The sequence below is a fragment of the Boleophthalmus pectinirostris genome, unplaced genomic scaffold (genome assembly GCF_026225935.1).
Source record: "Boleophthalmus pectinirostris isolate CB_2022bp ecotype Guang Dong unplaced genomic scaffold, ASM2622593v1 HiC_scaffold_23, whole genome shotgun sequence".
NCBI lineage: Eukaryota > Metazoa > Chordata > Actinopteri > Gobiiformes > Gobiidae > Boleophthalmus > Boleophthalmus pectinirostris.
Window position 1 is genome coordinate 11,946,666 of NW_026571207.1, and position 27,449 is coordinate 11,974,114.

The 27,449-nt window shown below is 37.2% G+C and overlaps 1 protein-coding gene across 1 annotated transcript in view; it reads right to left on the reverse strand.

The window, feature by feature from the left end:
* Positions 1 to 22,114, reverse strand: part of fstl5 (follistatin-like 5) — a 531,686-nt gene extending 509,572 nt beyond the window's left edge. The window contains exon 1 of the mRNA XM_055159513.1: positions 22,003 to 22,114. The gene's annotated coding sequence lies outside the window, so the exon portion shown is untranslated. The remainder of the gene's footprint in view (positions 1 to 22,002) is intronic.
* Between the last annotated feature and the right edge of the window lie 5,335 nt (positions 22,115 to 27,449).

Sequence of the window (27,449 nt, forward strand, 5' to 3'; positions counted from 1 at the left end):
ACAACCGGAAAGTCCTCGCCTCCAGTGTAGACGTGCCTCCTTTGGAAATCTTACACAAAAGCATAGAAATCTGCAGCTGCTGAGATGCATTAGCACATAAAGATGGCATGCTCAGAAGTTACCATGGTGACACAATGCATACTTGACTCTGAAAACTCAAGGAAAAAAACAAAAAACTCAGCCTGTTTTCAGGAGCCGGTGATCACTACAAACACTCATGGTCCTGTTTAGGTGTTGAAAAACTGAAACTGAAAAACTTTAGGCTGATCCTAAACAACTTGTGACTGTAATTTTATGAGTGAGCAAGCGTACAAGTCAGCTCATGTGTTTTAATTCCAACCAAGTCAGCTCTTTCTCGTCAGATTGTGTTAAAATAAAGCTCAGATCTCAATCGAATCCAAATTTGAACGTTTGCAATTAGCAAATTGCAAAGGCTGCAATTTTTGAAGTACCGTCATTTCCTCGACAAACAACAAAGTCTCCTGTTTTATTCTGCTTACCCTGTAGTTTACATCTGCATTGTGAATGTGATTGGTTTTGCAATTTATGTTTTAATAATAGGAATTTTTGTTTTAATAATAGGATTCAACATCAAACATTAAATGTGTTCAGAGGAATTGACAAAAACACAGAAATATGAACTGAAAACTAAAACAAGACACACATTTCTGAAATTTTTTTCAGATCAGAGATTCAGAGAACTACAAGGTTAGTGGTTTTTCATGGTTTGAAGAGGAAATTGTGATACTTAACCTTTGTGATAAGCTAAGTTTGCAAACAGTTCTTCTAAAGACTTAGAATTTTTGATTCGATTACGATTCATCTTGCAGCCCTAACGTGTGCCTCCATGGAAAATCTTACACAAATAGCTATATAATGGATATGTCAGTTCATATTTCTCTTTCTTTTTTGTCTCTTTATGGAAAATTGTGTAATAATAGAACAAATAATAGAACAAAATACAATAAAAGAACAAAATCAAATCCAGTCTGCCAAGTATTTAATATACATTTGCATGAAAAATATCACCGTTGTATTCATACACAGAGCAGCACAAACCATCAACTAAACTTATGATATTTATAATTATGATAATTTTAGACCATTTATGCCCCATATTTCTGTTTTTTTTTCTCAGTTCTTCTGGACATGTTTATAATGTGAACTTTTGAACGGAATCCTGTTAGTAAAATCGCAATGATTGTCACACAAAAGTAGCCAGGCTGGCGCCATCTAGTGCCTCCGCTCAATTTCATTTCTCTCCAGCAACTAGGTCAGGAATCATCAGGAATACAGTAGACAGTTTGCAAAAACCCCGGAAGTACGAGTCCGGGCATCAGCCAATCAGCCAAGAACCAGACATTCTGTGCTGGCAGCGATTTCCAAGAACAAAGAGAACGTTCAGTGAATTTTATCAAGGGGAAAGACGTTATTGCCCTTCTTCCTACGGGATTTGGGAAAAGCTTAATATACCAGTTTCCCTGTTAGCGGCACATTACATCTGTCATGACTAAATAGCAGCAATTGGTTAAATAAAAAAAGTACCCGCCTACCATTGAGCGAACAAATTCTAACACTGCGAGGTCAGACGGCTGATGAATCAGGCTAACACAAAACTACCCTAACCATAGACTGTTTAAAAAAGTGGATTAAGCAAGTGTGACATCACATAGTGTTCAATGGCACTCGATGCTTGCGATGGTTACAGGTAAGATGGCAAAAAAAAAAAAAAAAAAAAAAAAACTGGATCATGTAGAGGGTTAACACGAACATTTTAAGACCAAAACGACAAGGCTCACAGCAGCAGTCAGAGAGGGGTGTGGCAATATGCCAGTGTAAGTCAATGGGAGCCTGGGGTCAGAAGGAGCTGGAAGAGCTGCATGCAAACCTCCATAAGCTATGTCCATTTATATCATGGATCTATAATAAGAACTGGGTAAGCCTTCTGTCCTGGCTCCAGATCTATTAGTGCCCGCTCCAGGTACTGCAGCTCACGGAAATATATATATATATTTTTTTATTCTATTTTTGTTTATTTATTTATTACCTTTGCCAAGGAGGTTATGTTTTTGCCGGCGTTTGTCTGTTTGTTTGTTTGTTTGTTTGTTTGTTTGTTTGTTTGTCTGTTAGCAACATAACTCAAAAGGTTATGGACCGATTTTGATGAAATTTTCAGGATTTGTTGGAAATGTGAAAAGGAAGAACTGATTTCATTTTGGGGGTGATCCGGAAGAAATCCTGGATTCTGGATCACTTTGAAATTTTAGTTAACATTGTGGTAAATGGGGCCAAAAATTTTGTTTCTCAATATCTCGGTTAATTATTGACAAACCCCATGAAATTTGACTCAGGGATGGACAATCGGATCCTCTTTTATATTCCAAATTGAAAGATACGAGACAAATATTTATGGAAAACACAATTAATATGAGGGGGACTGTAGTCCTTGGCGGAGGTCTGCGCTCTCTGAGTGCTTTTCTAGTTGCTCATATTATTATTTTGTTGGCATCAACTTATAGAGAACAAAAACAACAAAAATCTGAAAATTAACATAAATATATAATTTTACAATTATTTGAATTTTTTTTGATGCATGAAAAAAAGGAACAGGCAGAAGATAAATCTTATAAACCCTGCTTTTTTCACAGGTAAAAAAATTTTACATTTACATTAAATCAAACTGTTTGTGTTCAACTGACAGGGCATCGACAACGTTATAAGAGTCAGATTTTGTCGGGATTCTTCTGTATTCTTACAATATGACCTTAAAAAAAATGTTGGTAACGCTTTATAATAACTACACATTATTTAGCCTTAATAAAGCATGAACAAAGACTTAATTAATAATGATTCACGCTTAGTAAATGCTTAATAAAGGATAATTAGTCTTCACTTTAGAAAAGCTCTCAAAAAGACTTAACAGATAACAGCTGCCTGAATTATCATTGCATTGCATTATTAGTAAATCATTCTCTCATTGTTTACTAATGATTAATAAATGCTCAAGTGGTTAGTCCATGAGTAATTAAGTATGAAATAATTATGAGTAACTATTTACAGCACAGGCAAATTAAGTGCAAGTGCTAATTAAGGTAGTAATTAAGTAGTTACTAAGCGTGAATCATTATTAATTAAGTCTTTGTTCATGCTTTATTAAGGCTAAATAAGGTGTAGTTATTATAAAGTGTTACCAAAATGTTAAATCATCAAAGCGCCTATAAATCAGCTTTCTAAGAGTTCGCCTAGCCCCGCTCTAGCAGCCGGCGCTCTGATTGGTCAGAACTGCACATTTCTGAAGTCACACCTTTTGCAGCGTAGGGCCAGTATCCAGGAAGTAACGTGAAAGTAATAATCTTGAAAGCTGAAAACAATATGACACCATGTTGGGTTCGTCTTCCAGATTTGATTATAGTTCTATGATTTATATATACGGGCTATGGCACTAACACGTACCTCTGTGGGAAATGTTACACAAACACATGTATAAATGGCATCTCAGAAATCTCTAAAGATAGTGGACATGGATAGAGAGGAGAGAGGCAGGGAGCCATGGTGATGCATTCGCTCCTTGCACACAGCATATATAGGTTTTTCATGTTTTCACTGAGTACGAGAAGTCCCAGAAGAAAACAACTGGTGCTTAGAGATTTGGGGAGAGACTGGAGCGTGGCCAGAGTAATAGAGTGGTAGAGGAAGCTTTTTTTTTTTTCTTCTTTCATTTTAGTCTGGCATTTAAACACCTGCTCCGAGGAAGTAAACAGCAGCTAATGTAGAAAACTGGACTATAGAGCTTAGAGAGTTTGGTACTTTAAAATGTATGGAGGGTGATAGCAAGTGTACATTCTGCGGCTGGGACTTATGTGATACTAAAGTAAAGTCACTGGAAAGCTAATTTGTTAAGATTAATCAAAACTGAATCGAAATTGCAATTTTAAAGGTCCTCTAGAACGCAAAATGGACTCTTCATCGTGTTATAATGTCGTTACCTCATCAAAAACATACCCAGAGTTGCGTTCAGTTTCATTCACACATGTCTCATTAACTTTTTATTATTAGTCTGTCTACATCTCCAAAGATCAAAATGCTTAATTCCACCTTGTGATGTCATGAAGTCGTAGTTTTCCAGTTAACAGCCCCTTTTACCTTTAGTTCAATAGAGATTTCACGTGTCTACGCCTCCTCAGCTGCCCTGCCTGCTGACTGCACCCACCGGTTGCCATGGGATAGAAAGCTGGGGTCAGCACATGCTTCCTCCTCCTGCTGCACCACCCCCATCCTCCGGGGCATGCAACGCCACCACGCCGCCAGCACCATTCATTGTTCATATTTGTTGTACAGTAAATGCCCATTCACGGGTTAAAACTAATGTTATGGTCATGAATAAAACATAAGTAACTTGTGAACTCAGACTCAGATGCTAGAATTAAAATTAAAATTAGATTTTTATGATATATTATATTAACATAGACAGAGAGATTTGTTCAGTTTAAATGCTAGACATGTAATCTGTGAACATCTGTAGCATTCGAACTGCACAAATGTCTGTCTATGCTAATATCTACATCATGAAATAGATTTTGTTACTTTACTTTACTTTTTACTTTAATTCTAGAATCAGTCAGAGTTCACAAGTTACTTATTACTTATGTTATTATTTTTCTTGTTAGTTTTGCTCAGGAGTAGTTCACTAATGCTAGTTTTGTTCGCCTTTACGTTTTTGTCTTTCTTACCTTGATAGTTGACATTCATGGACAGAATTTGTCCTTTGTCAACCTTGCTGGATGAAGATTTGGTGACGGGGCAGATTTTATAAAGCAAAGCAAAGAAAAGCATTAACGTAAGTGATGTTTACCCTACATCGCCGCACTTCCTGCCATTGTGAAAAAGGTCTATTATAGCTGTTTGTTTTTTTTATTACCTCCGCCAAGGAGGTTATGTTTTTGCCGGCATTTGTCTGTTTTGTTTGTTTGTTTGTTTGTCTGTTAGCAACATAACTCAAAAAGTTATGGACCGATTTTGATGAAATTTTCAGGATTTTTTGGAAATGTAAAAAGGAAGAACTGATTTCATTTTGGGGGTGATCCGGAAGAAATCATGGATCACTTTGAAATTTTAGTTAACATTGTGGTAAATGGGGCCAAAAATTTTGTTTCTCAATATCTCGGTTAATTATTGACCAAACCCCATGAAATTTGACTCAGGGATGGACAATGGGATCCTCTTTCATATTCCAAAGGCTGATCCGGATCTGATCCAGAAGACTGATTTTATTGCAATTTATATAAAAAATGGGGGTAGTCCTTGGCGGAGGTCTGCGCTCTCTGAGTGCTTTTCTAGTTTGTTTATTTTTTTGCAGTAAAACAACACCTTAAAAGATTTTACTGTAAGCAGGCCCACCTCTCCATGAACCAGAGCTCTAAATTGGCTTGGTGCTTGTCTCCATGGAAACAGTTTATTAGTTTAATATCATACAGTGAAAAATTCAAGGCAACAACATCTCTATAGTGGCTCCTTTAAATCCCCAGTTTAGCAAAATCTAAACCCTTCTAATACCTTTACTCCCAATTTTTAACTTTTGAAAAATCGCACTTGTCTCTGAAACTGTCCACCTGTTCCTCTGTTCCCACTTCAGATCCAATTAAGCCGCTGTAACAACAGGTATCCCAGAGTGGAGGGAGCTTCAGAGCTGCTGGTAATGGGCCCGCATAGCTTTTCATTACCGCCAGTGTCCTCCGCGCCACAGGGAAGCACGCCGTTTGAATCAATATTGTTTTCAACCCAGGCAGAAAAACAACTGGAAACTGATCAAAGCGCTCGCTAACGGAGAGGAGGGCCGTGCGCGTGCTAGATGGCGTTTTTCTGGGATGAGATAAGAAGCGAGGAGCTGGGTGGCGGCGAGAATCGAAAGGAAATGACAATAATGTCGCATGATGGGAAGGAAATGGGGGAGTTTAGATGTGGAGCAGGGGTCTTGGGGTAAATATGTTCGCGCTGTAATGACTCTAAGTTGAGATGTTTGGATAAAGTGAGGAGAGTTTTCCAGGATTAGGTTTTGCTAATATTGTCAGCACTTTTAAAGGACACATGTTATGCACTATTTGTACTGCTGTTGGCTTTTAAACATACTCTTGAGTACCTTTGCTTTGGCACTTCATGTTTTAGAACTTAAAATATGATATGTATTAAAAGAAGTGGAATCTGGTGTAGAGCTCCATCTATTAGCAGCAGAGGGAATTACCATAGGGGAAAAAAACAAATTAAGGACGTGATCACATGGTAGAAATGCTCAGAACAAATCTTAACCCTTCCAGGCCAACATCATATACGAGATCTGGGAATATGTTTTCCAACCATAAAAGATAGAAACTTACTTGGGGCTTTCCCGGGCATTTGTTTTCCACCAAACACATGCCCTCCATCCATTTTGATTGGCCCAAACTTTGCCAAAGAGTGTAGTGAGTCAAGATGGTCGACTGCTCTGAGCGTCCGTGTTTGTAACAATTGAAAAAGTCGCTCTAAGTGCAGATAATTCTCAAATAAATGGCAAAATACGCATCTTGGTCTGTATAATGTGTCTGCAAAGCGTGATCAGCCAACAGCCACGCTTACCTCCATGAGGTGCGGAGCTGAGCTGGTCCTTTCTCTTGCGGTCACCTCCGAGCCCGTCTCGATAGTCCTGTTTCAGTTCTGGTTTAGTCTGGTTTACTCCTGTTTTAGTCGCGTTTTAGTCCTAGCTCAGTCCTGGTTTAGTCCTCCTCTTCAGTCCTGGAATCAGTCGCAATAATCAGCGCAAAAGTTTGATATAATCTCAGTTTAACTGCGCGGGTCCAGGTCTCCAAAAAAAAAAATCGCGGGTTATTTTTACAACGTAATCCCTGCGATAAACGAGGGACCACTGTACACCATGGAAATGCAGGAAGTGATGTGGATCTGTGTCCTGGACCTGACGCGAGCTGTTTCCATGACTAACTTTTTTTTTTTTTTTTGACGTCAATAAGTATATTTTTTGTTTACTTACAGACTTGTTATTTTGAACTTTTGTAGTTAAGGCCTTAAATTAATCATATTTTATGTCCAAAAAGTTGTTATATATGTTTGCTGTGTGTTTTATATGAAAGAGTGTGAATTTTATTTTCAGGTTTTTTTTTGTTTTTTTTGTTTGTTTGTTTTGTTTTGTTGTTTTTTTTTTCATTAGTATTTCTGGCCCTATAACTTTTATTACAGCCATATGACACAACTACAGCATGCAGATTGTGAAATAACAGGTTGTGCTGAAAAAAAGGATGTATAACACTTCATTAGGGGGTACAAGTGGAATTTTTAATAGCAAAATTAAGAAAAAAAATCCAGACGAGGACAAATGTACTAAAATTGCCCTTAGGTCTGGAAGAGTGAAATACTATACGGGGTTTCTACCTGTGATGCAACAATCCTGGTAAAATTCAAACAATGTACTCTCAGAGGCTCAAAGGTAAAGGACTTTTTGCAGAGAATTTATGAAATCAGCGTGAATTCATTGCATCCCAAGGAATGTTTTTGATGAACGAATAATGAAAGAATCTTATAAAATTCAAAGAACACTCAGACAGCGGATTCTTGTTGTGATCAAAGCAAGAAAAAAGAAATGATCTGAGGAAGGATTTTTACCATAACATAATCTAGAGTCTAAAAAAAAATGGACATCAGCCATCTGAGTGGGCAATGCATTTTATTTTTTTCACTTTTCAGTTGCTGCTCCTTGCATTTGCACCTCTGTAGGGACATCGGCGTGCGCTTATAACATGGGTAAAAGCACAAAAAAATATGTGTCCTTTGAGATTTGTAATGATGTTTCTAACCTCAGGATCAAACTGGTAAAGTAAATTCATAGGAAAGTCAAGAACGTAGCAGATAAAATGTCAAATTCCAATAGTAAGTGAAAAACTGCTTTGACTCACATGGTAGTACATTTACCACTGGGTGTCTTGACCTTGTGAGTATATAACACAATTTACAATCATTTTTCCTTTTTTTTTTTTTTTTTTTTTTTGCGATATGGTAATTTCGCAAGTGCGGTTCTTTTTTTTTAATTTTATTTATTTATTTTTTTTGAGGAATAGTATAGTTCTTTTAGAAATGTAATTTTCTCAGATCTATTATATAAGGGTTAAAACGTTTACTCGAATTTTATATTAAAAGAACTGACTGTACTGATGCAGCCTACTACTGCTACTACTACTTCTACCTCTAATACTGTGACTACTACCTCCACTATGACTACTACTCCTGCTACTATTACTACTACTACCTCTAATATTATGACTACTACCTCCACTTCTACCACTACTACGACTATTACTACTACTACCGCTACCACTACTACTACAACTACTGCTACCACTACTACTGCTACTACTACTATGACTACTACTCCTCTACTACTATTACTACTACTGCTGTTGCTACTACTACTACTGCTGCCACTACTCCTACCTCTACTACTATAACTACTGCCTCCACTATTACGACTACTACGACGACTACGACTACCACTCCTCTACTACTACTACTATTACTACCAGTACTACTCCCTCTACTACTATGAATACTACCTCCACTACTATGACTACTACTACTACCACTACTACTACCTCTACTACTATGGCTACTACCTCCACTGCTACAGCTACTATGAATATTACTCCTCTATTACTACTGCTGCTGCTACTACAACTACTACTACCTTTATTACTATGACCACTACCTCCACTACTATCACTACTATGACTACTACTCCTCTAGTACTACTGCTGTTACTACTACTACTACTACTACTACCTCTACTACTATTACTACTACTACTACTACTACTACTACTACTACTACTACTACTACTACTACTACCACCACCACCACCACTACTACTACTACTACCTCTACTACTACGACTACTACTCCTCTAATATTACAACTACTATTACTACTACCTCCACTACTACGATAACTACAACTACTACCCCCTCTAGCACTACTGCTGCTACTACTGCTGCTACTGCTGCTGCTACTACTACTACTACCACCTACCACCACCTACTACTACTACTACTACCTACTACTACTATGACTACTACCCTCCACAACTACCACTACTACTATGACTACTACTACCTCCACAACTACCTACTACTACTATGACTACTACCTCCACTGCCACACCTACTACGAATACTACTCCTCTAGTACTACTGCTACTTCTACCACTACTGCTATGACTACTACCTCCACTGCTACAGCTACTACGACTACTACTCCTCTAGTACTACTGCCACTACTACTACTAGTATAATATACAGTACTGAGTGAAGTACCAGATTCATATAAGACCAAATGTAATTGATAATATTCAGTTATACAGAAAGTGCTGCTGTCTCATTCTCAACACTCGTGCATGATTATTTAGGCTCTCTCAATCACACCCAAACTCACACATTCATTAACAAATTCAGCTTTTATACCAGTCCCATTTACTCATCTAACACGCAGAGAAACTAGACACTATCTTGTGGGTTGGGAGCACTTTCAGATAAAGTAAGTGCGCGGTGGATAGAATAAGCTCGCAGATGGCGGTGAAATGAAAACCCAGACTATAGCATTCACTGAGTAGCTTTGAGAATTGACTTTACACGCGCAATTAGCAGGAAGCTGTTGTGGGTAGCTCTGTCCTCCAAGTGTGAATCAAGGACTGTTTAAGAGAACACAACAACGCCATAGAAAAACAGAGCAGTAAAGGGTTTGCTGGTTAGATTACACTGCCTAACTGAAGTAGTATGGATCGTACCAAGGTTTCATTAGCAGTTAGCCTTGTTAAAACCATGGCTGAAAAGAGGAAAAGTGGTAAATTTATCTCACAGTACAAACTATTGCAAATGTGTCTATGATAAGAGCATGTCACGAAATTCTGAAATGCGATACACTGTTAGAGAAAGTATAGACGATAATATTGAAACTAAATTATACCACTTACTCAATAACAAACAAAGTTAGTTAAGTCATACAAGTTATTTTAGGGTGATCAGATGTCCGATTTACCCGAGACAGTCCCAGTTTTGAGTCCTGTGTCCCCTGTCCCAGCAGGTTTATCGAAAACCATTGATTTGTCCCAGTTTTATACAAGAAATGTCCCATGTGTCCCCATTTTTAACAATCTGATACCTCCACTACTACGACTACTACTCCTCTAGTACTTCTGTTGCATCTACTGCTATTACTGCTACTACTGCTGCTGCTGCTACTACTACTACGACTACTACGACTACGATTACTACTCTTCCACTATCGCTCATACTATTACTACTGCTACTTCTACAACTACTACTACTACTACAACTACTATGACTACTACCTCAACTCCTACGATTACTACGACTACTACTCCTACTACTGCTGCTACTACTGCTGCCATTACTATTACTACTACTACTAACGCTACTACCTCTACTACTACGACAACAACTCCTCTAGTACTACTTCTGCTGTTACTGCTGCCTACTACTACTACTACTACTATTATAATATACAGTATAATATACAGTACTGACTGAAGTACCAGAATCATATAAGACCAAATGTCATTTCAGATGTTCCTATTTACCCGGGACAGTCCCAGTATTGAGTCCCGTGTCCCCTGTCCCCACAGTTTTACCCCAAACCATTGATTTGTCCCAGTTTTATACAAGAAAATGTGTCCCCATTTTTAACAATTTGATACCTGCCAACGGTAAAAAGAGTCATAAATTATCATTTGTTTGAGTAAAATACAGAAAACCTGCTTAAAAATGACCAAAGTACAAAGAAAATGTGACTATACTGACTCACATGTTCGTCACAAATGGGCCAAGTGCAGAACAATTTTCCTTAATTACGCGCTCTTTTCACATTTTCATTATTACCAACCACTGAAAATCTGGTCACCCTAAGTTATTTATTCAACTATCTACAGCTCATATTTTATTGTAGTACAGAAAAATATCAAAAAGTACACACAATAAAACTGACAATCACAAGCTATTGTACAGTATACAGTATACAGTATACAGTATATTGAATGATATACTGCATCTAACATACAGTATATTGAATGATAAGCCTAACTGTGGTATTTCTGTGCTGTGTCGATCCCACAATGCCAGCTTAGACCCCCATCCACACATACATACTAATGTATTCAAGTCGTTTTTGTTGTGGATGCAATATTCTTCCACACTAATCCGATGGAAAACGGCTCCAGAAACGTAACGATCTGGTGCCGCCAGCTCCCACGAATTCATCTGAGTACTGATCTGATCCTGCACTCTGTGGACGCCTGAAAACATTGATACGCTGATGTAAGAGCTCAAGTTGTCGTCCTTATTGGACCACGTCACTGTGACTTGCGCCTTCCTGTGACGCTATTGCTGAAAACAGTTTAAACAAACCATAGACAAATGGGAAACAGTGCAGCGAGAACTAGAAAGACTGTTCTCACACTTGCCATCTTCCTCGACTTGAAATCAACTGCTGCATCTCCAGACGGTGCTTCCTTGTTTTTACTGCCCATGTGATGTGTTAATGACATGACGCCAGCCTAGTCATGTGACTACCGTTTCAGGCGGTTTCGCGTTACTGTGCGGATATGGAAGGCTTTGATTGCAGACACAGAAACGACGTGTCTGGACACAAATTATTTCTGATACTTTGATACGGTGATTCATTTCAGTGTAAATATAAACCTTAGTCCTTGTTGTCTGAGGTATAATACTCAAAAAAAACGAAATATTCATAAAGGGTTACTAACTTTTGTGGTGGGTGGTGTCTATCTCCTCAAGTCAAGTTCTACCACCAGGTCAGGTTGCAGATAAGATTACGCATGTTTTTCAGTGTACTTTTAGCAATAAAATATATGTATCGTTATGGTAAATAGTCACATTTTTATGCAGTGATTTTCCACCTTTTCTCTTAGCACTTTTACATCCCGGAACCACTCACACACTCACACACACACACATTCATGCACCACTGTAGGCAGACACTGGTGGGTTAAGTATATTGCCTAAGGGCACAACAACAGCATTCATCAACAACGGGAGTTGGAATTGCACTGCCAACCTGTGAGTCAATGCATCTGACCATTTTCAAATCAAAAGCAGAATTCAGATCAGTAGCTAAACACAGATAAACACACCAACTGAGCTACTGCCACCCAATAAAACATATGTATCTTCAGTGCAGTTAATCCAATTCAATTATCATGGTTATTTTTGGTCAATACTGAAATCACGATTATTCAAATGATTATTTTTTAGTTACACGATTAATTTTATTAATTTACTTATTAATTTATATCTCAAAAAAATACTTTGTTAATGATAATTTATGCAAAACGTTCAAATTGAAAATAAATATAGGCTACAAGTATGTATAAAACATAAAACAGCCAGAGACGAGGACAGGAGGAGGAGTGAGGACAGCTGGAGACAAGGACAGGACAGGAGGAGGAGCTAGGACGTCCGGAGACGAGGACAGGAGGAGGTGCGAGGACGGCCAGAGATGAGGACAGGACAGGAGGAGGTGCGAGGACGTCCGGAGACAAAGACAGGACAGGAGGAGGAGCAAGGACGGCCAGAGATGAGGACAGGACAGGAGGAGACATGAGGACAGCCGGAGACGAGGACAGGACAGGAGGAGATGCGAGGACGGATGGAGATGAGGACAGGAGGAGGAGCGAGGACATCTGGTGACAACGCTGCAAAACTTTTGTCTTTACCACAATCGTTTCAACTCGATTATTTGAGTTTGGAGATGGTTTGACACACAAATCGAAGTCGCGATCAAAATTCAATTAATTGCAAAGCCTTACTTCAATGTAATGTTTATAATATTTCTAATGTAATTTATAATTTTATTACACATAAAATGACAAATGAATAAATAAATCCACCTCGAGTCAAAAAAAAAAAAAAAAAAAAAGGGGAGTCCATCTGCTGGCACACTGCACACTCAAGAATCTAGAATAAACATAATGTACTCGAAAAACCCTGAGGAGCTTCCTGAATTACCACGTGGACGTACACCAGTAGGGGGCGAGTGTTTTGTGCTTTGGACTGAATACAGGATTACCTAACCACCCCAACTGTACTTTTTGTTTGGCTATCACTCTCATATGAATAGCGCCACGCTGTGAAATGCAGTACTTGTAGTGGTAATCTGGTTTTAGGTTAACTCCATCTGCAGCACCCACCCCCCTCTCCCATGGGTGCCCATTCTAAATACCACAACAATGAGTGTCCATCCCTGGCACCGTAGACTGTTCTCCGCCGTACTGTACTGGCAAATGAGTCAGCCGCAGAACAGAGGACGGGGAAACAAACGCATAATCCGTTAGGCTATAGCTAACCGTGTCACTCAAGGATTAGTGTGCCAAGGAAGGGAGCGAAATAACACGCTGAGTACTTTGCACATAGAGTCGATGCAATGAGGAGCTATAAGTAACACGGTATCTAAGGTGAAGGAGATACAAGCCGGGTTATATATCAGAAACATTCAAACGTATAGATATACAAGATAATAGATTATTTAAAACTATGCAAAATTACAAAACCAACTATCTTTTAAAATCTAAAACGGGTGAATAGTTGATAAAAGTATGAAAACAATAAAATCTTGCTGTATACATTTTTAACATGATATGATATGTATAGACAGTGTAGGATGCTTTTGATTTTGCTTCTTGATTCATCAGCTGGTTTCACTTCGTGGAAACCGTCTGACCTCGCAGCATTAGGATTCGTTCGTTCGACGGTAGGCGGGTACTTTTTTTTTTTAACCAATCGCTGCTATTTGGTTGTGACGTATGTAAAGTGCCAAATTCCGTAGGCAGAAGGACAATTACATCTTTCCCCTTGATAAAATTCACCAAACATTTTCTTTGTTCCGGTGTGAGATAGTATTTTGACCCCCATAGTATAGTGACCCCTATAGGATTTTTCTCTTATATGATCATTATTTCTCATGTAATTTACTTTTATTATATATTGATACATAGTCATGATCTTTTAAGGTATTTTAAGGAATGTTTTGATGGATAACGACTTAGTATTTTGTGTAAATGTAACATATTGTTAAAACTGCATATACACAGCAATCTTGTCACTTTTTATATTGTAGTTTACATTGTTATGGTTTTTAGTTTGCTATGTTCAGATAACTTCACTTAAAATTACATGTGGATTATTAATTACAGAAACCATTTAACAAATCTTCTCTTATCATCTATTTAACTTCTCTATTGATCTTTAGCAAATCTTCTCATATCCCCTATTTAACTACTCAATTGATCAGCCCTGTCTATTTTAATGAGATTCCAAATCATTAGACATCACTTTGATTACCTAACTAATTAATAACTACTTATCTCATTTTCAGTCAAATATGAGTTTAAACAACTAAGTCATTTTTAACATTCAAAAGTTATAATTGACATTAAAAAAATGCATTAAAAAATGCATGAGTTCTTAAAAAAAAAAAACTTTAAAATATGTCAATATGTTTTAATTTGCAGATATTGTATTAATATTCAATAGAATTCAAGTTCTTTATTAATAAAATATAGATTTTCATGGGGGGAAGTCAATATTCTATGGGGGGGTCAACATACCATAATAGGATTCTGACCCCGGGGTCAAAATACTATATGATATGTTGACCCTGGGGTCACCTCACCGCAGGGTCAAAATTCTATACCACACCGGCTTTAAGTCCTCGATCTCAGGAATTGTTGCCAACACAGAATGTATGGCTTTGTCTACATCCATCTCGGTCCCTTTGTTTACTGTTGTGCTGAACCACAAAAGGGACCCAGACAGGCGCTTGAGTTTGACGTCATGGCTTCACAGCTCTTCACTGATTGGCCAGTGCAGGGTCTACAAGTTCCGGTGCTTGCAAACCGTCTAGTGTATTCCGATTCCTGACCTAGTCGCTGGAGAGAAATGAAATTGAGCGGAGGCACTAGGTGGCATCAGCCTGGCTAGGACGCTCTATGCTCAGGCAAATACTCTTATGTGTTAGTTTGGCTCTTGTACAAATGATGTAAAGTTGTTATTGTTTAGATTATATTTTACACAGCCCATCTCTGGACAAATTACAAAAAAGGCAGTTTGCAAAGACTGCAGGTGGCCTACAGTAACGCGTTGCAGGTGTTTTTGAGGAAGCCACGATGGACTAGTGCGACTGAGATGTTTGTTACTGCACGAGTGAACACTTTGCAAGCTGCACAAGAATTTTAATGTACAGTTTTATTTGCAGGCTGAACAAATTGGATAAGGGAATAATAATGTCACTCACAAACATGAGATTTTGTGCAATAAGATATCAATCCAACATGTGGAGACAATGGCATGGTTGTCTTTGTTTGTTGTTTTGTAATGTCCTGTCCTTGTCTGTTTTTTGTTTTTTTTTAAATGGACCATGACTCTGGAATAAAGACAAACTGAACTGAAATTAACTGAATTTTTTTTTTTTATCTGTTTTTTTTTTTTTTTATTAATTAAAAGCATGTAGCTGATTTTTTCATGTATTTGAGCAAAATTTGTCTTGAACCAGTACAGATATATTGTCTCTATTGACTGTAGAGGTCAAAATATGTCTACTGTGTGTTGTCTGCATCTAATTATTAGTATTACTGAATAATCAGGCAGTGCTTGTCTCTGAAAGTTGTGAAAAGCGTCTAGAAAGTTATCATGGTGTATAATTAGGTTGATCGGAATGCAGAAGATAAGTGTGGAATAACTTTGAACCACTGCAAACCATTTTAAATGAATTAGTTCTGTTTTTAAATCAGTTTTTAAATTTTAGTGTTTCATATTATCTTATAAAATATTCTGACTGTACAAAAGGCCACTTCCTTTCTTGCATTTATTCTTATTTTTATCTTCTCTGTAATTTAATGTCTCATTGTGATTTTAATGTATTTTTTATTCTGTAAAGAACTTTGAATTACTTTGCTCTCCTATATTAAACTATATCTATCGTGCATTTTCAGTTCGAGGTGTTTTAATTGCTATAAATAAAATAATACAGGCTCCACGGAGATGGCTAAATTTAATGCTGTACTGTGGAGCAGCATCCAACACCAGAAAGGTTACATAGAGCAGATGTAAATATAAAACTAAAACTAATACACTAAAGAATAATACAAAATACAAATAGTACTAGTAGCAGCAGCAAAGTGATAGAAAGGTACAGTAGTATTGTTAATTGATTTTGCTGTGTGGTCACAAACTTCCAAGCTAACTTCATCTAAATCTCAGTTTCAGTACTTCTACTCGAGTGCAGTAGTGTGTATTTTCCAGAGCTGATTTTGAGCTGTGTTTAAAACCCAGTAAAATGAACTATGAGACAAATGTGCCAGTGTATCATCGCATACATAAAATAGAAAGCAATATCGCATTTGAGAAAACCAGCTCAGCACTACTTTGAATACACTCCCAGTTAATCTCATTTCATATGGAAAAAACCCACGGGCTAAGCAATAAGGAAGCTACTCTATAGTCACTATAGAGCCTTCTGTTGTGGCTTTGTTAGTTCATTGTATTTTTATTTATATACTAGGAAGTGCTGGCTCATTTGAATAATTCACTTTTAACATTATTGCTTAAGTTATATTGTTCTGTCTGTAAAGGGCCAATATTGAGCTATTTTTGGATCTATGTTATAAAGTTGTTTCCTCATCACAAACTGACCTGGAGTTTTTAAGTCTCAACAGAATGTAGCCCTGCCTGAAAAATGTGAAAAACGTGTTGGCATCCCTTCATGTAATAAAGGACTTTCAATATATTCAGTGGGTATGCCTCGGGTTTGTACCTTGCCCATTTTTACATTTTTCACTTTCTGTTGAAATTTCAATATTTTAACCCTCGTAGAGCACCTGTACTGCTATTTTTTACAGGTTTCACACAGTCATGGAAATCCTGGAAAAGTCATGGAATTTTGTAAACTCAATGAATGTTTTGCAAAAGTCATGGAATTTTAGTATTTCTAAAAGAGACGACAATAAACGCACTGACAGTATTTTGAATGTTAAAAAACTATAAAACCAAACCATAAGGTGAGTGGAAAGGGTTAACATTTCATATTTAGCCCTAAAAGTCTGATCAATTCTACACATTTAGGGTGCAGAAAGTCATGGAAAATTCACTTTAGGTCATGAAAAAGTAATGGAAAAGTTTTGAAATGTCGACAGTGAAAAAGAGTGGGAACCCTGTTTTCATGACTGAGTGAAGCGCTTTATATTTTGTCTTCATTTGATACCTGGAGTTTTGTTTTGTTTCATTTACACATTTTTAACACAGAAACCCTACATATTTAGGCTAAGTTCTTCTCTCAAATATAAAACACTCAGTTCCACCTTGTGATGTCATGTGGTAATACAGATAGTGCTCCACTGTGGATAATTTCTGCTCTGGAATTGTCAGTCTCTACAGAACAAAAGGTAAAAAGTAGCTGTTAACTTGAACACTTCCACCTCACAATATCACAAGGTAGAGATGTAGACAGACTAATGATAAAGTGTTACTCAAACATGTGGGAATGGAAGAAAATACAAATCCAGGTATGTTTTTATGACATGGTTTAAAGCTCACATGAATCCTTTATGCATATATAGGATAGTATAGGATGTTCTTTTCCCTCTTTAAAGGTGTTGTTGTTTTTTTTTTATAGTGGGGGAATGCAGCCTGTTTCCATGGAGATGTTAATGCTTTGCCTGTATAATATTAAAGGTGCTGTACCTGAATTTTACTTTCTTCAAGACCTGAAAAACAGAACTAGTTCATTTTAAAAACTTTGAAGTGGTCCAAAGTTTTTCCTCACTTACCTTATCCTAAATATTCACCGCAATGAGTTTATAAGCACTTTTCACTACTCTCAGAGACCAGCCAGTATGGAATTTTGTCATGACGGTAAATCTAACAACAACTAGCATGCTAACACTCACTTCCTGATTATCAGACAATAAAACGCTTAATAAGTAATTAGATACAGACAACACTCATATACTGTATGCTCAAAATACATTGGAAAAATTATAATATAAAACCTTTAAGCCTAAATATCTCCACGGAGACAAGCAGGTGACGCTAACACGCCAAGTTACAGGTCAGGTCTGTGGAGACGTAACCCCACTTACAGTATACAAGTTGTTTAATGTATTTTATTGGACAAAAGTGGATACTTTTTAGTAGCCTGATTCATCAGCCGGTTTCACTTCGTAGAAACTGTCTGACCTCACAGTGTTAGAATCTGTTCACGCGACGGTAGGCGGGTAATTTTTTTATTTAACCAATCACTTCTCTTTGGTCAAGACGTATGTAATGCGCCACTAACGGGGCTAACTAGTATATTAAGCTTTCCCAAATCCCGTAGGAAGAAGGGTGATAACGCCTTTTCCCTTGATCAAATTCACCAAACATTCTCTTTGTTCCGGCTTTAAATCCTCGATCTCGGGAATCGTTGCCAACACAGAAGGCATGGCTCTTCACTGATCGGCTGGTGCCCGAACTCGCACTTCCAGGGTTTTTGCGAATCATCTAGTGTATTCCGATTCCTGACCTAGTCGCTGGAGGGAAATGAAATCCAGGCAATGTGATAATAATGTAAGAAAAGCTGCATAGTGTAGCTTTAATCAGTGTTAGAAGTTGCTGAGATTTTCATTCCAATAATTGAGCTGCCAAACACATTAAGCGAAGAGAAGAGCGGGTGGAAAATATTTGCTTTTGTCATCAATAAGAGAAAAACTAAATTGTGATCAAATCCAGCCAAGTGTATCAATTATTTGAACAAAACAAAGAGGATCCCAGCAGACCACTTCCCTCGCAGTCAACATGAAGCAATAGAATAGAAATAACATTCTTCAGTCCACTCCAATTTAGTGAGGATTTAGTCTCAGTCCAATGCTACATTCTTATATTTAAATATGAAACACTGCAATGGGGAAAATTTATGATAAAAGATGCCATGATTCAACAGAAGTAACAGACAGCCTTGGTAAATAGTTCAAGTTACAGATAGTTCAAGTATATCGCTCCAAAAGAGTGCAGAAGGAATTTGTATGTTTTATAAGTGTAATCATTTAAAGAGAGGGTATTCAAAATCATTTATTTTTTGAGCTTTATTCCAAATTAGGGCTGCTCGATTATGGAAAAAACAATTATCATGATGATTTTGGTGAATACTGAAATCATGATTATTCAAACGATTATTTTTTTAGTTACATGATGCATTTATTCGGCATTTCTCTCTAAAAAAAAATAAACACTTTCTGAAAACAAATATAGGCTACAAATATGTACCTTACCTTACCTTGTGTACCTTACCAGTTTTGCGATGTATAAAACATAAAATGAATAAAATGTCCTTTGAACATGAAATAAGGCATAGAAAAACATAAATGTATCCAAAATAAAGTATATATCCAGCTGTTCTACAATCTCTATATTTTAAAAATTAAGTAAATATACTTCTTTATATAAAAATTTTTAAGCTTTATCGCTTCAACTTGCCATACAAATCGAAATCGCGATCAAAATTCAACTGATTGCACAGCCTTATGCCATGTTATAATGTTGTTTCCTTCATCAAAAATATACGATATCGATTTTATATGTTTGTCATCCGTGCATATTTGAGTATTTTAGCGATCCCTCCTGTTCTCCTATTCGAATCCTCCGCACAGTCCGCTGTAAAATTCTGTGCAATGCTCAGCCCGCGAGCCTACGTCGTCCGTCCGCGCACATTCTCCTACACAACTTCCAATTCTTCATAAATATACAAAAACATGACACAAAACTGTAGCCTACACAACGACTCGACAAACCTGAAGTCATGTGTAGAAGTTTCATTAGTAGGTGCTGTGATGGCGCTCTGAAGGGGCAGCGAGAGCAAAGGGAGGGGAGCATTTAGCATTTTTAAAACAATTAAAGGTAACATGGTGATCTAAATATGTTATGTGCTAGCAATTAATACCCATAGAAGTAAAATACATCTTCTTTAAAGGTACACAATGTAACTTTTCCAGTGAAGGGTCCCCTACGTTCTACTTGTCTATAAGGAAACGTTATTGTTTTGCCACAGTAAGGCTTTTTTTTTTTAATGTTTTGTCTTAATTGTTGCTTGTACAGCGTCTTTGAGTGCCCATAAAGGAAAATGCATTATTATTAGGGCTGAGTATCATTAAGAAGCTGCCGATACGATACATACCTCGATACAGTGTTCCTTCGAGTCGATACGATATATTTCAATAAAAACTAATGGCTAAATCGTGGCTGTTACACTAAAAGTCTTTGTTAAACCACTTTTTGTGCAAAGTCAACATGAAACACAAACATTTTACTCATTAAAAAGAGTGAAAATGTCAAATGTGTCCCATGAATGAGTTTCCTTTCACAAAACTGTAGTGCTGCAACAAAATATTTTGTAAAATATACCAAAAAATACTCTTTGTGATACATCGATACAGCAACCCACGATATCAATATTGTATCATCACATTAAACAATACGATACAGTATATTGACATTTCAAAATGTTTGCACACTCCTAAATTAATATTATTATTTATTATTAAACCTTTCTTTCTTATTAGAGACAAGCTGACGCCGCCAGACCAAGTTACCAGTCAGATCGGTAATATACGCAAGATAGACGGTGTTGGGAAGTAAAAGAATTCATGAAAAGTACTGAAAATATGTATTCTGAACACTAATTTTGAGTAACTGTATTCTGGTACAGTTACTCATTTTCATTTCACTCAATTTCTCTTTCATTTAGTACTATAATTAAAAGGATTCATCGTGTAATTTAGTCTTTGAACTGCACGGTGTTAGTGAGAAAAAGAAAAGAAAACACAGCTCGTAGTGCGTGCATTTATGCTTTTTTATCTCTAATTGAACATAAATTAATTAATAACAAACAGAGCAACAGAAATTATGCAGTTTGTAATTAAATATAATCTTTTTTATACTATGGCATAATGCAAATCCATGTAAAAGTATTGAGAATATTCAGAATATAGTACTCTGATTGAGCCATGTAACAGAATACATTTTAATTTGGGTATTCTGTAACTAAATACATTTTCTTCTCATCACTGAAGATAGATTGATAACATAACATGATAGGTCTCTCACCAGAAAAGTTACATAGTGCACCTTTAAAAAGCGATCTGACTATCACTGTGTCACAGAAAGTATAATTTTACCACGGTAAACTTATGCCCAATTGGATTCAGCTTTTAAGATACTTTTCAATCCATAATTTCCACCAAAATGTAAAAGAATGATCTTAATCTGTCTTTTTAAAATCAATATTTCATCTTGTAGTTTCCTGATGTTGTCTTAGCCTTTGCCAGTGCCTTATATAAGATGAGTGAGCTAAACAAATGTTCAATCTCTATCTTATCATACCGCATTATGAATAAGCAAAAAAAAAAAGAACATGTTTTTGAAATATACAAATTGAACACTCGAATACGCAACAAACAACGAGTCGTGCCTGTAAATTGTGGTACAACTTTTTTTTCCACTCTTACAAAGCTGTTCCATTACCAATTCCAATTATCTTTTTTTTTTTTTTTCTTTCACCCCTGCTCTGCCACCTGCTTTTTCCTCAAGACAACCAAATCCACACATCTGATCATTTATTTTTCCAACTAGCAAAAAATACCATCGTAATCTTTCTCATTCCACGCGCAGTTGACAATGCGTAACGACAGTCTGTTTCTTTGACTTTTAAAACCTTAGATTGAATACTTTTTGCTTGCTATTCCCACATATTTCCCTGCGTACTAGAGCCGTCTGTATCAACAAAACTGAAACGTGTAATAGCCACGAAATTTAACCAAGATTGGAGAGCACGTACACAGCGACTTTGGGTACAATTTCTCGTATTTTGTTGCGTAAAGCTTTAAAATAATGCATTTTGGATGTCCTTTACCTTTGTGTCCAGACCGTCCAGAAGGTTAATCCACACGAGATTACGGTTCCAACGCCGGGTTACACTTCTCCACAAACTATTACTGTTAATCTGAGGCAGCGTGTCCTACCAGCCAGCTCCAATCCGCGTAAAAGCGAGGCGTAATTTCCGATGGAAGCGAGTTGAGAAGTTTGGATAATCCGGTCTCCTCTCCGAAAAGCAGGAGAGGCTGGCGAACGAGAGCCACAAAAAACGCAACGGACGGCTTCGGAGTGTCAGCACCGATGCGTAAAGAACAGCTCCCCCCGATACGAGCGATCCTACCTCGGCCGCTCTCCGGGCTCGTGTGCGACACAGAGGCAAGGAGCCACCAGCCCCTACCTCACTCCAGCGGGTCTGGATTTACATACGTGCACGCGGAGGGCACGCACGGAGCGAGTGGACCAATCAGAAGCGAGACGGGAGTAGCTCTAATACAAATCCAGGACGCACGGCACGCCAGCAGACTGAGAGGGGTAGTATGCGCTCGCTCCACACGGGACTGTCGTGCTGAAGAGAGTAGTGGGTTTTGGGATTGGTAGTGGCACGTAGGGGAAAGAAAATGCGCCGTTTACGTGGGTTTTGTCGTTTGTTCAAGTGCCGGGACCTTCGGGGATCGTAACCGGAGAGGAGCTTTTAAGGCACGCACAGATTTAGACAGTGCACTTATTGTAAATCACAGACTACAGGCCCTTTACGAGTGAAGATTTTAAAATTGTTGGACGAGAGGGGAAATTGGAACTGTTTTTAAGCTGCAATAGAAATCTGAATAATATTTTAAATTGGTTGTACATTCAAAACATTTCCAAATTAACCATGGATTGCGTTTTTATGTATAATTATAGATAGAGGTGTGCAAAAATATCGAAATATCTATATATTGTATAGTTTAATGTGATAATACAGTATCGATATCATGAGCTGCTCTATCGATATATCGCCAAGAGTATTTTTTAGTATATTTTACTAAGTTATTTTGTTACAGCTACAGTTTTGTTGCTTGTTTAGAGGAAGGAAACTTGTTTATTTAACACAATTTTGATGATTAAAACTGGCATATTTCTTATTAACTTTGCACAAGAAGTGGTTTAACAAAGACTTTTAGTATCACAGCCATGATTTAGCCACTATTTTTTTATTGAACCGTATTGAATCGATTTGAAAATATATTGTATTGAATCAAAAGTGCACTGTATCGAGATATGTATTGTATTGTGGCCTATGTATCGAGATATGTATCATATTGTGGCCTATGTATCGAGATATGTATCATATTGTGGCCTAGGTATCAAAATATGTATCATATCATTGTCTTTGTATTGAGATATGCATCTTAACATGGCCTATGTATCAAGATATGTATCATGTTGTGGCCTGTGTATCAAGGTATGTATCGTATGGTGGCCTTTGTATCAAGATATGTATCGTATCGGCAACTTCTTAATGATACCCAGCCCTAGTTCTTATGTTAATAAATACATACTGACTGCCCATTATTTTGTAATATTTAAGTTGTGACAATGTTAGCCTGTCACATTACCTGCACTGTGTAAATCTCTTGTCCCCCTGAACAGTTTGTGCTGGAGAAGCGATGCCTCTCACAGGAAGAATGCAAGTTTTTCAAGGTATCTGAGCAATAAAACGCCTGTTGAATAAATGTAAGATAGATCAGTTTAAGGCCACACGATGTAAAGCTCCACGCAAGTACGTTTCCATAGAGACAGAAAGTTACATAGTAGATAAAGGTTACTCGGTTTGTACAAAGAACTGGTATCACCTATTGCCTATTAGCAGATGTTTATTACAAATTCAAATTGCTAGTCTGAATCAAGATGAAACCATATTTAACCATTACATTTTCCCCTCTAATGCTGTACTTTGGTAAAAACTCTATAGAAATTCTAACATTAACAGTTGTATTTCATGTAATATGAATCGTCTGACTGATCTGGTCTCTTTTCTGATAACCATTGTAACAGAAATAATTGCTTTTAGATTGCTTTGTTTCTTTGTGTTGCGTGTGAGGATATTGGTGGAAGATAACACAGGTTAGCTTCATCATTTTCTGCTTCAGTTTGTTGTGACTTCAAGCAAAACACTTATCCGCCTTTTAAGCCCATTTATCTGCAGCGGCCAATGGAGCTAATGAGCTGTACAGTGCAGCAGAGACACAAGTCTGACACTGAACTGTGGACTTCTGTATACTAGTGCTCAAACATGAAACCGAATGAGAAAAACATTGCTCCTCTCTCTTATCGTTACTGTCAGACTTATTTTAGTTTTACAATGGTAGTTTTAATTCAGTACATCCCAAACATTTTTCTGGGGAACCATATTTTAAAAGTCACAAATCTTCAATAGACATTATTCGTAAATCACAAAACAAATTTGAGACCATTATTGAACATTAATGAGGATATTTTATTGTTGATTGAGTGATCATGTCTCTCTGTACAACACTTGAGACTGAGACTTTTTTATTTCCTACAAGGAGGACTCAGATATACATTGAGTAATAAAGTGTTTAATTCAGCTTTGCACACATTTGTTTACAGAAACAAAACTTAAAACCACATGGCTCATTTGCATAAACTATAAACGATTAAAAAAAAAAAAAAAAACAGCTTGCTCCCTGTGCGCTGATGCAGTCAACTCCTGTCGGACTCGAAAATCAGTTCGAGGTCAGTAAGCACAACCAGAATTAATACATAAGGCACACCGGATTACAAGGCACACTGTTGATTTTTCAGAAAATTAAGGGATTTTAAGTGGTCCAAAAAATATGGTAATCAAGTTTTAAACAAGGAAAAACAGTAGTCAGTGTTTCGAGCGGTACTGTAATGTATTTCTTATTCTGTAAAGCACTTTGAATTACTTTGTGTACGAATTGTGCTATACAAATAAACTTGCCTTGCCTTGCCTACTGCCGAAAAAGTGAGGTGTGGGTGTGCGCAGAGATGTATGTATATGTATATTGCAGACCTACATGCAGATTCGTGACAAGGCGACCCAAAAAAATCTCTTGCGACCCACCTGAGGGTAGTAACCTAGTCTTTGGGAAACAATGCAGTACATGTGTCTGTAAAAAATCAAAATATGAACATTACTGACCAATCAGCTCGCCTCTTTCCCTGAGTGGGCTCTCTTGCCTTAGCAACAAGTTTGACTGACAGCCTTTCTTTCATTTTAAGTTTGCACAAGAAGTGGTTTAACAAAGACTTTTAGTTTCAGAGCTATGATTTACCCTTATTTTTTATTGAACCAAATCAAATTGATTTGAAATATATCGTATCATATCGGCAACTTTTTAATGATACCCAGCACTACTCCAGACCCACTCGTCTTTGTAAAGTTTTGTGAAAGCGTGTGGTTCTGGCTGGCCAGGCAACAAGATGAGAGTTGTAAAACGTACTACACTGTGAGACACTTAAGGTTAAGCAATAACATTTCTGTGGAGATGAGCACCTCCCTTCTCGAAAAGTTACACAGTGCACCTTTACAATTGAGATTAGCATTCCATCTTCATAAATGTATGCAGATTGGTTGTTGTTGTATTGTGCAGACTTGTGTAGTGTTTCATTTGTTCATTAGTGGATCCTGTGTCCAGCCTGTTTATAATGATTCCCTTTACCCATTGGCACCACAAGATTTATGCACATGGACTGAGGCTGTTTACCAATATGAGCAGCATAGACAATAAACAGTGAAAAATCCACTATGCAAATCTGTCTTATTATGTTTTATTGTGGATTTGAATAATAGTGGACAACAACACATTACCATTGCATTATCTTGTGAGCTTTAAGTCATGTTAGAATGTTGTTACCTCCTCAAAAACATACCTGGAGTTGTGTCTGAGTAATCCTTTATTATTAGTCTGTCTTCATCTCATGCTGCGTTCCACCTTGTGATGTCATGTGGTGGTTTTCAAGTTAGCAGCTGCCTTTTTGTTTAGTTCAGTAGACAGTAGAAGGGCTGAAATCATCCAAATGATTCTAGTGAAAGTGTATGAAGATGAAAAACACAGTGGAGCACTTCTTGTATTACCACATGACATCACAAGGTGGAACTGAGTGTTTTCTGTTTGAGAGAAGCCTTATTATGATTAGTCTTTGTGTTAAACATGTGTGAATGAAACAAAACACAACTCCAGGTCTGTTTTTGATGAGGAAACAACATTAAAACATAGATCAGAAAACAGCGTAATATGGGCCCTTTAATTTTTTCTTCATAATTTAGAAAAGTCTGCGTGTTTGGTGAAGCAAATTCAGCCTTGATTGCAGTAATAGGAGCTTGTTGTGCGCCATCTGCTGGCTGTAAAAGGGAGTGTGAAGCTTTAATTACCTTACTGACTTGAGTCGGTGTAATCCCTCATTTGTCCAGGAGTGGTCCATGTAGAGAAGGTTTCAGGAGTAAATATCTGGATGTTGTTTTTTCAGTTCAGTAGTATAAAGTATAAAGTATAAGGTATAAAGTTCCAAAAAATCCACATTGTGCTTTAACATGGCATAACACACAAGATCTCCTTATTTTAAAGAAGCTGTACCTGATTTTTACTGTCTTAAAAACATGAAAAAACAGAGCTAGTTCATTTTCAACAGTTTGCAGTTGTCCAAAGTTGTTCCTCACTTACCTTTTGCATTTTGAGCATTCTAATTATTCACTGAGATGAGTGTATGAACTAAAATCAGAACTTTCAGAGACCAGAGTTGAGTTTTGCCATCACGGTAAGATTATCAGACAAAAAAACACTTCGTAAGTAAAGGTAAACAACATGCAGAAGATATATTTTGACCTGAAGAGCTGCTTAAACAATGTAACTGTACTGGGGCAAGACAATTTTTTATTTATTTTTTTTACAGGGGCTTAAAGGTTCTATATTATGGAAAATGTACTCTTATGAGCTTTTAGCCATGGCAGAATGTTGTTATCTCATCAAAAACATTCACACAGGCTAGTGCATGTCAATGGCCATAGTTAGCCTGCCACTAAAAACAGTCTTATCCACTCCACAAAGCACCCAAAGCAAATCTGTTATAACACCAGACTGTCGATGTGAATGTCTGTGTTGATAGAATAATTTTAGAGGTAAAACCAACCTTGCATTTGAAGGATTTATGTCTGAGCAGCAGCAGTGAGTTGTACTTCCTGATAGAAAGCTTGGCAGCGGCGGAGTGATATATGAGAAAATAGTCCCTCAACATGCAACGATTCATGGGATGCATATTTTATTTCAAACATTATTTTATAAGCACAAACATTTACATCAACATTCTGGCGTAATAATAGATTTGCTTCGGGTGTTTTGTGGAGTGGGTAAGACAGATAACTATGGCCATTGACATGCACTAGCCTAGCACCACTGACCTCTGCAAATACAAGAACTGGATGGAATATTTTAAAAAGTGTCTCCACACGTCTCCAACACT